Source organism: Mus musculus, chromosome 18 (genome assembly GCF_000001635.26).
Source record: "Mus musculus strain C57BL/6J chromosome 18, GRCm38.p6 C57BL/6J".
Taxonomy (NCBI): domain Eukaryota; kingdom Metazoa; phylum Chordata; class Mammalia; order Rodentia; family Muridae; genus Mus; species Mus musculus.
The window spans coordinates 61,934,102-61,946,963 of NC_000084.6; the positions used below are offsets into that span (position 1 = coordinate 61,934,102).

Sequence of the window (12,862 nt, forward strand, 5' to 3'; positions counted from 1 at the left end):
GAAACTCAGTTCAGCCCAATTTTAGGTACCCGGTGCTGGGCCAGGCCTTCTGGAGTCTGACCAACAGTTGGTTTATTCTTCCCACTTTTAGGTACAGGGCAGTCTTGGAGAAAAGTTTTCTGATAATCATTAACTCAGCCCTGTGCATACCACAAAGCATAAGTCACACTTACATTGAAGTTCTTTACAAACTACATATGGCTTTGTCGGTAAGACAGGTTCTAGTTGACTCAGAAACAATGCCCAAGATAAGAGAATGGGGAGAATGACTGAGGTAAACACAATGCCCGTGGACGTCAGGTTTGGCCTGGCCCTAAGATAACACAGAAGTCCCTTAAGCTATTGTAAATTATAATGACATCCTTCACAAGGATGCGTGTTATGCCCCAGAAGTAATGTTCAAGGCTTTAGGGGGAAAATCTGGGATAAACAATATTCTATGAAACATGGGTGGAGCCTGGCTCAAAGGATCACCAGCTTGTAAACTACACTGCATTGCATGAGGAATGGGTTGCTAGTTTCTCCAGGGCTTACCTGTATGCACAAGGACTTTCTTCCCTCCACAGGATTAGAACCAGAATTAAGTTTAAGAATCTGCTCAGAAGGAAGTATTGAGTAATTTATTAGAGCTCTTTAAATCTGCGAGTCATCTCTCTTCTCCCCTTTGCACTCTGCCCTTGTCTTTTCTACTCATTTGTGGGAGCTCAAGTTTCAGGTCATGTGCCAATTGTGTTTTCCTGCTCACTGCACACCCCAAAAGGTAGAATAGTAAAGGCTTTCCCTTGCCAGTTGAAAGCTGAAAGTTTCTTCTGCTTGTCCTTACAGATGGTATTGAGAAAGAAAAAATAAAGCATTCGCAAGACCGATGGTTGCATACCAGATACCAGGAGATGTATTCATTTGCCTCGTATGGCTGGATTTTGTACATACCTGCAGCCTAAAAGGGTATTTGGCTTTCTGGTTTATCAGGTGGGACATGCTGGTCTGCACAACACCTTGGGAACCAGTAGCTGAGGAGCTGGCTCTCTGCTGAGACTGGTGCTCAGGTGACACTCTGAGCCCATATCTTCAGATTTATCAGAAAGCCAAGGAAGGGCTTTCCAGAGCGAGCCTGGGTGGAGTTCTTTCCCAAGGGCTGGCTGGCACTCAGGGAAGAAGCAAGAACTTGATTCACGGGATGCTCTCTGCCCTCCTCCACTCTGACAGCTACCACAAGGACCAAAGTGTGCCTCTTGATCCTACAATGTGAGGAATGTTCCAGAGCCAGATAGGCATGAAGCCATCCACTGAGAGGCAGGGTGGAGCTGCTCCCCAGGCCAAGGCTTGACAGCTCATGAGCTCTGTGGAAGCAGGTGGCTGCCCACCCCACTCTCCTACCTCCCTACTGTTGCCTGGATACACAAAGTTGTGCGGCACAGAGAGCCAGCTCTTCCATCTGTGGTATGTCCAGTAGAGGAGAGGAGAAGGGAGGTGTGGTCACAAAGGGACCCTGCCCAGCAGTCACATCCCTGACCTCACAGTCCTGGAAGGAGGGTGTTATTAAAGGGACTTTTCTAGGGAGCAGAGCTGGCCCTGGGGCAGGAAACATTTATTGATCTTTTAAATGAGATAACTGTTTTCATTGATGATTTCCATTTGACCTCCTCTCTTATCATTATTAGTTTCACTTTATATGCTCCTTGCGTTGGATTTAATTTCTTTGCTTAGATGCCTGCCCTGTCTGAGTCTGAATCTTAGAATCTGATAGCATAAGATCTCCTCTGCACACTTCCTCCGCAGCCTTGCCAGTTCTCGTGCGCTGTGTTTCGACTGCTTTCTGTTCAAACCACTTTTAAGAATTTTTAAAATTTTATTTATTTATTTATTTCTACTTATTCACTTTACATCCCACTCACTGCCCTGCCTCCTGGCCACCCCTTCCCACAGTCCTTTTCCCTCCCCCTGCCCTCTCCCCTCACACCACTTTCTAGTTGTTTTTCTTTTCCCCTCCCCTGTCCCTTGAAATACTCAGGAACATTTTCCAGATGTAATTTTCTTATCGATTTCTGGGTTTAATTCCTTCGTTGTTAGAGAACACGCTTGACTGATTTCAACCCTTTAAAAATGTATCGACATTTGTATTTTGTCCCAGAATGTGTCTTATTTTGATGGCTGACTCATATTTACTTGAAAAGAATATCTGTTCTGCTCATTTCTGGTGACGTGTTGTATAAATACCAACGAGGCTGAGCTGATCAGAGTCTTGGATGAGGTCTTCCCTTTCCTTACTATCATTTATCTGCGCCTTCTGTTAATCACCGACGGAGATTTTTCTAGCCCCTTCAACTCCCCTACTTACTGAAATCAAGACTTCTACTAAAGCCTGCAGGAAGCGTTATTGTAGTATACACCTACTACTTCAGGGCAGGATGGTTAGGTGTTCCCTCTTAAAAAGTTAATTGTGGGGCTGGAGAAGATGGCTCAGCGGTTAAGAGCACTGCCTGCTCTTCTGAAGGTCCAGAGTTCAAATCCCAGCAACCACATGGTGGCTCGCAACCATCTGTAATGAGATCTGATGCCCTCTTCTGGGGTGTCTGAAGACAGCTACAGTGTACATACATATAACAATAAATAAGTTAAGTGTGGACAAAGGCACTATAAGCAATAATAAATCAGTGTTCCGAAGCATGTTTGTTCCGAAGCATGTTTTAAACATAGTATGTGTGTGAGTGTGTGTGTGTGTGTGTGTGTGTGTGTGTGTGTGTGTGTGTTCATGGTATGTGTGGAGGGACACTTAGGCCATGTCCTCGAGTGGGAAGAGGTCAGACTATGACTATGCACAGTTACTTCTCTCCTCTGCCTTATATGGGTTCTAGGGACCAGACTGAGGCTGCAGGCTTGCATGGCAAATGTCTTCACACACTGGCCCCATAGACGTATTTTTAAAAAAGATTTATTTATTTTATGTATATGAGTACATTGTAGCTGTCTTCAGACATACAAGAAGAGAGCATGGGATCCCATTACAGATGGTTGTGAGCCACCATGTGGTTGCTGGGAATTGATCTCAGGACGTCTGGAAGAGCAGTCAGTGCTCTTAACCGCTGAGCCATCTCTCCAGCCCCCCCCCCCCCCCCGTAGACATATTTTTAAAGCTATACATTGCCATGGTGGAAAACAATTTAGAGGTTCTTCTAAACGTTAAAAATAGAACTGCCACGTCCCAAGGATAGTGACAAAGGTTGCCAGGAGACAGCTGCATTCTTAAACGAACTGCAACACTGTTACCATAGCCAGAGCACAAGTGTCCATCTCGGAATAAACAGCTAAGGACAATATGGTATATATGTATTTGACTACAAAAAAGAGTGAAGTCCTATAATTTGTGACAATATGCTTGGAACTGGGAGTCATTATCAAAGTGAAGTTGACCAGGCACAGAAGGACAAGTACCACCCAATGTCACACATACACACAATCTAGACGTTCCCATCTCATACAAGTTGAACATAGAATGGCAGTGGTTGTCAAGGGCTGAGGAGAACAGATGGGGTTGAGGGACCTGGGGAAAGGTTTATATCAATGGGTCCTGAGCTACTGTTAGATGCGAATAAGAAGTTATTGTGTACTATTATGCTGTAGGGTGGCTATAGGTAGCAATAAGGCATCAGGCACTTGAAAAAGCTTGATGCGCCTTCTCCTGTTTCGTGCACCACTCAGACCCAGCAGCTTTCTGAGTCACTTGGTGGATGGACCAGGAGAACACACCTAAGGGCAAAGGCAAAATGTGCCGTCTCCAAATCCCGATTGCCTACTAGGTACCCTGCTTATTCTTTGGTGGGAGAGACCATGTTCAGCAACTTATCTTCACATTAGAAGGAATAACTTTTAGTCTTCCTCAGCCCTTGGTTCATCAACATCTCACTGAGGTGGCCTTTAAATTTTGGTTGGATTTATCCCCACTCTCTGGTACGCATATGATTTAGCATCAAGTCCATTCATCGCTACGTAAGGGTTCACTTAGTCTAATCAGCAAAATGTCACCTCTACAAAACACTATTATGATATCTTATGGAAGAGACAGACAACCAAGGTCCCTGGGAACCAAGTTATGATGTAGGAGTTGAACTGTATTTCTGGATTTGCCATCTATTGGCAAATAGCTATTGGTGGTTCTTAGGGACGCCTAAGAGACAAAGCTTCATACCAGGTATCAGGACTTGTGCTAGTTTTCTCAAGCCAGAAAAACACATCTGGTGCAGTAGCTGCAGCTGGAGTCATTAAGTTTGTAATAATCACCTGTTGTGGGTCTCAGTAGGGGAAGAAGGGAGGAAGGAGGCCTTTGAGACCCATCACGGGCAAACCACTAGGTGGCAGCATAGCTTAATTGTTCTCAGAGTTCAGCCGTTTGACTCCCCCGTGAACGGCACACTCTGCTTCACTATCCTTTGTAAAAATTTTTTTTCTATTTCTGTAAAGAATAGTGCCGGAATTCTTATGGAAATTACAGTGGATCTGTAGGGTGATTTTGGCAGGACAACGAATTCTTGTGCATGTGTGTGTGTGAATGTGATGCCTGTGTATGTAGTGTGTATATACATGTGTGGGTAGTGAACCTGGAGCTAGGATGGTATAATAACGTGCCCGAATGATACCCACCCTTATTCTAGATCCACTGAGAATGATGAATATTTTGGGATGCTTGCATAGAAAGCTTTGTTTAGTCTGTTTGATGTGACACCATTTAAATCCAGTGTTTTGCTCTCCTCTTTTGGGATGACTTGTCTCCATGTGAGAGTAGGGTATTGAAGTCACTATTTCTGTATTGGAGCTCTGGCTTTATATCTAGTGGTGTTTTCTATATGGAATTAGCTACATATATATTTGGTGCATATATATATGTACATATATATATTCAGAACCCTAACAGCTTCTTGCTGGGTAGCTCCCTTATCTGGTTTGCAGGGACCTTTATCTCTTCTAACTAGCCCATTTGGTCAGCTATTTAACATTGATGTTTTCATCGACAGCGTCATATTCAGGTTTTTCTTTTCTTTCGTTACTTTGGGTCTATTGAGCTCCGTTTTCATACCCTGCATCAGCTTCCTCATTTCATGTAACTGTTTGTTCTTGTTCTTTTCAATGAGCTCAGGCATGTGTTTATGACGACTGCCTTTTACTTGAACACATTTGACATTATTCTGCTGATGAGTTGGCCTTGCGGGGTTGTCTTTTTTTAACCTCTACAAGGTATTTATTGACTCCTGGGTATTTTCTGGAAACCCAGAGACGGACTTGGTCAGACAGACCATTAACCTAGCCAGTATTTAATTAAAATTTGCTTCAAGTTTGACTTTAAACCGTGGTAGTGGCCTTATTCTCAACTGGTGGAATGAACATAGGGAAGGGGGAAGAGTGACATGTAGTCAGAACAGAGTGAAGCTGAGCTGGCTTGCTAAAATGGCGCTGGGTGTTAAAAAGACATAAGGGGGGAGAGAGCCGGGTGGAGATAAAGTTACAGAAATCAATTGGCCCTATTGCTGGCTTTGCTTGGACTGTCTTTCTGTCTTTCATTCCTTTCCTAGGTCTTGGAATGCTGGGAGCTGAGACAAGGCCTATTCATTCTCTCCTCGAGCCTTCCTTGGAGGATTCACTACTGATGCTATCCAGACCTGAGGAGAGTGCCACACAGGTGGAGTCTCAGATCTGGCCACACCTTGGTGAATTGCTCTTGTTTCCTATTCTTCCACTGTAGACTAACCAGTTGGATGACTCTCTCTGCTCTTATGTGTCCCCTCCGCCCCACTCTTATTTATAGCCCTTGGTGGTTAATTTCTTGTGTGATTTGAATCCAAGTAACTGTGCACTACTCTGAAATATTCTTCAGTTAAACGGGAATCTTGGGAACACTTCGTTGTGAAAGTCATAAGAGCCTTTGCGGGGAGTTGATGTTCTGTCAAGAGTCAGGGCTCAAAACTCTTTCTCCGGACTCACACTTCCAGGTAGGATTCCCATACCACACAGGCAGATTCTGTTCCTACACTGTCTCAGGGAGTGGCCTGTAGGTTGGCAGTTGCCACACAGGGCCTCAGAGATGCTGTGCGTCTTCAGCATATCTTTAGAAGGTGGAAGAAGGTTTTCTAACTATCTAACCTTTTTTTGATTAAGCAGTAACCCTTCCAGCCTTCAGGCATTTTGGCAAGAGCCATTTCTAGCTTCCTGGCTTCACACAAGCCCAGGGGGACTGTCACCATCTGAGGGGAAGTAGAAGATTCAGTTCCTGCTCAGAGGACCACCGGGCTCCCAACGCATCCTTTCCCAGTTGTGTAGAGGCTTTGACATTTGCCTTTGTTTCTGACTCCTAGGATTTTCCCTTTCTTTCTTTAAAGCTAAATATATTAACCTACATCTTTCACATTTCACCCTACCTTGGCCTTGAGTGATTCAGTTTGCTGCCTGACTGGCTCATCTGGGCCACAGAGGGCTTTGTGTAGAGGCTTTTAGATCCTCGCCACTACGGCTCCATCCTCAACTGCTTACACAGGGCAGCCTTTGTTGCATCCTGCTTCAAGGTGGTGTCACTGTGTGAGTCTGCCTTGACTTTTTGAGCCTTCTCCACCTGTGAGGAGAGAGTGGCAGGCATGCTGCGTGTGATGAAGTGAGGTTTAAGTACAAACCAGCGTCTGGCTCACACAGCCCAATCAATGACTATTGAGCCAGTCCTCTGAGCTCCAAGCTACTTCTTTTAAAACTTGCTCTGAGCTGGGCACGGTGGCACACACCATGAATCCCAGCATTGAGGAGGCAGAGGCAGACTGATCTCTGTGAGTTCGAGGCCAGCCTGGTCTCCAGAGTGAGTTCCAAGACAGCCAGAGCTTCACTGAGAAACCCTGCCTTTAACAAAACAGAACAGAAAACAAACAGCAACCAAAATGGCCCTGAGCTAAAAACAACAAAAACAGCAACAATTAGATTTTCAGTCTGGAAAGGGCTTTAAAAATTTTGTTTTCTGGACTGGATGCTTTCTGAAATCGTGAGGGTTCTTTCTGTCTGCATCTCTCTGCAATAGGAAGTGAGCATGAGCTAAACTAGAGACTCTGTAGCCTGGGTGTGATAGCCTGTGCATCATCACGAATTTCTTCCACACCAGGATACCCCTTCAAGCCCTGCTCCCCATCCTTCAGCTATGATATCTTTCCCCCTAATGACTCACAATGAAGGTGTGGCAGAATCAGTTCTCAGTAGCACCCAAGCTTCCCCTTGTGTCTTAGTGCCTCAACGCTTTGTCACCTGTCCCTAGGTGTTTCCTGGAACCACCTAGTGGGCTTTGATTTAAGCTCTAGGTGCAGGCCAGTGGTGGTCTACTTAATTAGTGTGTAGGAGAACACGGGCTTAATCCCTAGTGCCACATAGGTCAAAAGGCAAAACAAAACAAAAACAAAGAGAATAAATGTATAATAAGTTTCCTTCCTTAACTATATGTATATGTTAACCATATGTGTATGTTGACCTCTGTCAGCTCTATAATAGAAGCGGGGGACCTGTTACAGAAGGCTTTGTTTTCCGCTATGACTCTCTCATTCTCTATTCAGGCCTAAAGAAAAGATTTAGACAAGCTTTGTTTCCTGTTACCTGGGCTGTGAAAAGGACCAATTTTACACGCAACAACAACCACCATTGGACTATGAATACAAAGCTAAAATTGCAAAAAATTGCAAAACGCTATCTTCATACAAACATTGCTGTCATGGATTCTCTGAAGCCGACGATGGAGTCTCTGTGGTGCTGAATGGGTCTGTAGAGGGCTGACATCAAAACACTTGAAACCCTTTTCTAGAAACTCTAATTTAAGAAGTAGACTTATTTATTTATTTATTTATTTATTTATTTATTTGAAACATTATGTATGTTTCTATTGCTCATGTAGACTTAATATATTAGCTGTCAGATTTTGTGGGGTCGACAGTGTAGTCTGATATCAATTTGATTGGGTATAATTTTAATATAAAGGATCTTCTCAGATAGTTTGTACCACAAAGTTCTTTTAAAATTGTCACTTTATACAGTACCAAAACAAGCATATATACACACCTATGTGTGTGTATGCTTATATATTAAATATATGTTTATATTTTATTTTATTTTTTATGTTTATATTTTAAAACATCAAACCTTTCCTGGTCTTTCTTGGTGATGTGCTTAGCTAAGTGGCCTCTGCAACCTGAGAAGAAGGTGACTCAAGCATTAGCTCTGTGGGCATTCCCCGACTCTCCTTGTGGCTTGCCTTGCTGTCTGGATTTCCCCAGAACTTCTATCCTTGTTTTATTAAGAACATTTTCTGTGCTGAGGTTCCTTTTCCAGTTTTTTTTTTTTTTTTTTTTTTTTTTTTTTTTTTTTTTTTTTTTTTTTTTTTTGCAGGGTTTCTCTGTGTAGCCCTGGCTGTCCTGGAACTCACTCTGTAGACCAGGCTGGCCTTGAACTCAGAAATCAGCCTGCCTCTGCCTCCCAAGTGCTGGGATTAAAGGCGTGCACCACCACCTCCCGGCCCCTTTTCCAGTTTTTTATTTACTGATCTGTTTCCTAAGGTATGGTTTGAGATCTATAAACAGCACAACACAAGATAAAAGGCCAACTCGGTACAATGGTGAAGCAGCAAACCAGAGGGAGGCGGTGTCATTCCCACAATGACCAACTCAGCAGTTTCTTAGCTCAGCCCTCCACTGATGAGCTGGCCACAGTTATCCCTGCTTAGGAAACTGACTAAGCTGTGAGCTGGTGTGAGGCTGACCTGCTGATGTCCGATATTCATTTAAGTTCTAAAGTTTCAACCTGTGCAATGAATATTGCATCGTCTTAGGTTTCATTTCCTCCACTAAGCCCTGCCATGAAGGAAAAGTTCTTTGACATGGAGTGATTCAGATATATGTCTAGTAGCCATTAAGCACCAGTGTCTAACAATGTATGTAACCATTCTATGGGTGAACAGCGCTCATTTAGTTAAAATGTATTCATTTAGCGTCTACTGTGTGCTAGGTGTCAATTCTTTTTTTTTTAAAGATTTATTTATTATTTTATGCATACGAGTATACACTGTAGCTGTCTTTAGACACTCACCAGAAGAGGGCACCAGATCCCATTACAGATGGTTGAGAGCCACCACGTGGTTGCTGAGAATTGAACTCAGGACCTCTGGAAGAGTAGTCAGTGCTCTTAACCACTGAGCCCAGGTGTCAATTCTTGAACTGCTATGAAGAAAGTAGAAAGACTGCTGGACTACAACTCCTGGCAAAATAATGATAAGTCATAATGGACAATATTCATTATAGGCACAGTTTTGTTCTCAACACTTCATTTAATCTGCACAATGGTCCTCTGAGGCAGGTCCCATCATATTCCATCTTACTGAAGTAGAAACCGGAGCTCAGACGGGTTCTGTATTTTCTCAAGGCCACACAGTTTGTTGGGGGTGGTGGTGGCATAAATGGGCTTTCACTCAGGTCCCTAGCTTGCTGTGTTCTAGGACAGGTTGTTCCCTCCTACAGCCTTAATTGGCTTCTATGTTGAGTAACCTGTAAGTTTACCTTGTGACCTCATCCACTGTAAGTTTGTTCTCACCTACCAGGCTGCATCAAGGAGAGCCTGTATATGTTCATAGATCTGAGGAAAGCAAACAAGGCTGATGGAGCCTGGGTCCGTGCTAGGTGCACAAAAGCTCACTAGGGCCTTTTCATTTTGCAGATACTTTGTGGATACAAAGTAATGAATGCAGACACTTGGTATGGATGAGCAGGGTGACTCAAAATCAGATAAGCTTAGGAATCCTATAGAACACATAGTTAAGGGAAATAAAGAATCACAAAACAGGAAGGCAACATGGAACTGAATAAAAATGAAGGTTAAAATATGTAGTTCTGGACTGGAGAGATGGCTCAGCGGTTAAGAGCACTGACTGCTCTTCCAGAGGTCCTGAGTTCAATTCCTGGCAACTGCGTGGTGGCTGTCAACCATCTGCAAGGGGATCTGACGCCCTCTTCTGGTGTGTCTGAAGACAGCGACAGTGTACTCATATACAATAAATGAATGAATGAGTGAATGAATGAATGAATGAATAAAATGTAGTTCTACGCCTGTAAGGATGGCAATAATTAAAGACAGGGTCTTGTAAGGGCCCAGCAAAAGCTGGAGGGCATATGGATCATCCCAGGTGAGCAGCGGGGTTGGCACCTCAGTGCTGGTGAGACCTGCTCAAAGCGAGTCTCAGAGGAGGCTCTAGAAAAGCGCATTTAATCACGTAACAGGTGCTATTTTACTTGACGTAAGGTTTTTGATGCAGATGAGATGGACTGGAAGGAACATCGGACAAACGGAGGGTTCTAAGTGTGTGTTTACATCTGTTTCTGCTATACACTATTGCTGCAGGGCTAGAACAGGTTACGGACCACAAGAATGCAGGGCAGGGGCAGTGGGTCACCCAGACCCACCCATGACTAGCTTTGGGAGCTCCAGGCTCTAGCCTGGCCTGGTTCCTGCCAGCAGCATATGAATCCTACTGGTCATCTGGGGTCTGGGATGCTAGTGAGAGCCAGGCCATCCATGATGTGGGCTCCTCAGGGTGGGTGGGTGAATGGGAGGGAAACACTGCTGCTCACTGCTGCCACCTGCTGGACACATAGGTATGTGCCTCAGGCTCTCCACTGTTGAGGGTCTGGGGGTGGTGGGTAAAAGGGCTTTTTGTGTCCCGGGGATACCACTGTTCTGGAGCTGAGCCGAGATGAGGAAGGAATATTTTCACTGGGAGGGGCTTAGAAGAAAAGACTGGCTTTGTGGAAGGAGAGCTTCCACCTAGGCTTGGGGGCTGACAGGCTGGATGCGTTCTGGCTCTCTGGCTGAAGTGTATACTGACTCTGAATTGAAGCAGCTGGACCAGTGGATGAGACACTAGGCTGCCTCTAGTTTTCCAGCTCTGTGCCGCATCCTCGCTGCCCCACCCCTCCATGAAAAGGGCCCATTTTACTGGTGGTCTTGACCACTCCCCCCTTTTTTTTCTCTCTAGGAGGGGTTGTACTTGCTCTGTAGCCGTTGCTTAGTAACTGTTTGTCAAATGAATACCCCAGGTCAACCTTAGGCTTTCTCCCACCCACACAGCAGGGGTTTGGTAAATGTTCAATGCAGTAGAAAGAAACAAGGGAAACTCTATGGTTCCCTGTTCAAGGGTCTGGGTCCTCCAGCGAGTGGCCTGCGATCTTTGGCAATGCACTCTGCCTCCCAGGGCCTCAAATTCTTCATTTGTAAGATAGGGTTAGTAATAGTGCCTTCTCAGAGTGGCTGTGTGTGTGTTAAATGAATAAGTCTATTAGAAGGTGAATGTCCCAGTGGAGTTGGTTCCCATATTAGACAGCATTCTCTAAACTTCAGAGTCTAAAGGAGCAGAACGGACAGAATATGTATGTATGTATGTATGTATGTATGTATGTATGTATGTATGTATGTATGTATGTATCTATTGTCTTAATTAGGATTTCATTTCTGTGAAGGGATAACATAACCAAGGCAACTCTCCCCCCCCCCCCCCCGAGACAGGGTTTCTCTGTGTAGCCCTGGCTGTCCTGGAACTCACTCTGTAGACCAGGCTGGCCTCGAACTCAGAAATCCTCCTGCCTCTGCCTCCCAAGTGCTGGGATTAAAGGCATGCACCACAACTGCTCAGACCAAGGCAACTCTTATAAAGGTAAACATTTAATTGGAGTTGACTTACAGTTTCAGAGGTCTAGTCCGTTAAAACATGGCAGCATGCAGGCATAATATGATTGTATATGTATATGTATACACACATATAGAATGATGTCTTCAGAAGGAGAAGAACATCTTCAGCTGTCCCCAGGGCCCAGCAATGGTCAGGCTCTGCACAGCTTGCTGGCTAGAGTATGCTAGTCAGCATGCTCTACATTATGGAGTTACTGTTATGAGATGCCCCAGACAGGCTGCTTATGCAGTGAAGAGGAGCTTAGTTTGTTCATAGTCTGAAGGTTCAAGTCCAAAATTGGGTGCTCTCATTTCCTTGGTCACTGGTGGGAATGGGGATCTGGTAATGGTGAGAAGTGCCTCACAGAGCAAGCAGCAGCAAGAGCCAGGAAGCAGAGCGAAGGGACCGGATGAGGTACTCAAACCCCCAGATGGCCCAGCTCCAGTGATCACAGGACTCCCTACAGGACTCCATCTAATATTGCCATCTTTGGAATGGACATTAGAGGGTGAACCTCTTTATATAGGAGGAGAGGCATGGAGAATAGTGTAGCTTCTTACATTGTCTCCACCACAGTAGATGATCCTGACCATAAAATACTGGCTGCCCCAGGGAGCAGTAACTCCCTATCAGTTGGGGTTCTGGGCATCTCTCCTATCACTGGGGAGCCCAGAAACCACCAGTTATCAGAGAATGCCTGTGACAGAAAACCCTTTGATAGTGTAGCCTCTTCCCTCCCTGTTACCCTGCCTCTTGGTTTTTGCACTGGGGCATATCATCACCCTCTGTGATGGCCAGCATCTTTTGGGTTAGGTCAGGTGAGGAGTGTGGTGGCCTAGGATATGCCCAGGCCTCCCTTCAATAGGAACCGGTGACTGACCGTGTTTACATGTAAACATTCCCTCACCTCTTCCTTTATGTCACTTTTTGATCACATGGGAACTCTGTGTCACATAGGGATGTCTTCAGACTCCTTTGACCCACTCTGGACACCTACTTCTTCCAAGCTACTAAATAACCATGCCTACCGGTTCCTACCATGTTGCCATCGGCCTCTTCCCCAGCCTCATGTCTGTTCGGCTGTGAGCCTACCTCAGGGAAGGACACTCAGGTGAACTTACAAGCCAGCAGACTGCTCTT

At 44.9% G+C, this 12,862-nt stretch overlaps 1 long non-coding RNA gene across 1 annotated transcript; it reads left to right on the top strand.

Annotated features, from left to right (window-relative positions):
- The first annotated feature begins 3,259 nt into the window (after nt 1-3,259).
- Gm35720 lies at nt 3,260-5,976 on the top strand. Its single transcript, XR_001782418.1, has 3 exons — nt 3,260-3,319; nt 5,565-5,699; nt 5,867-5,976. It is a non-coding gene; the product is annotated as a predicted gene, 35720 (long non-coding RNA).
- The last annotated feature ends 6,886 nt before the right edge of the window (nt 5,977-12,862 follow it).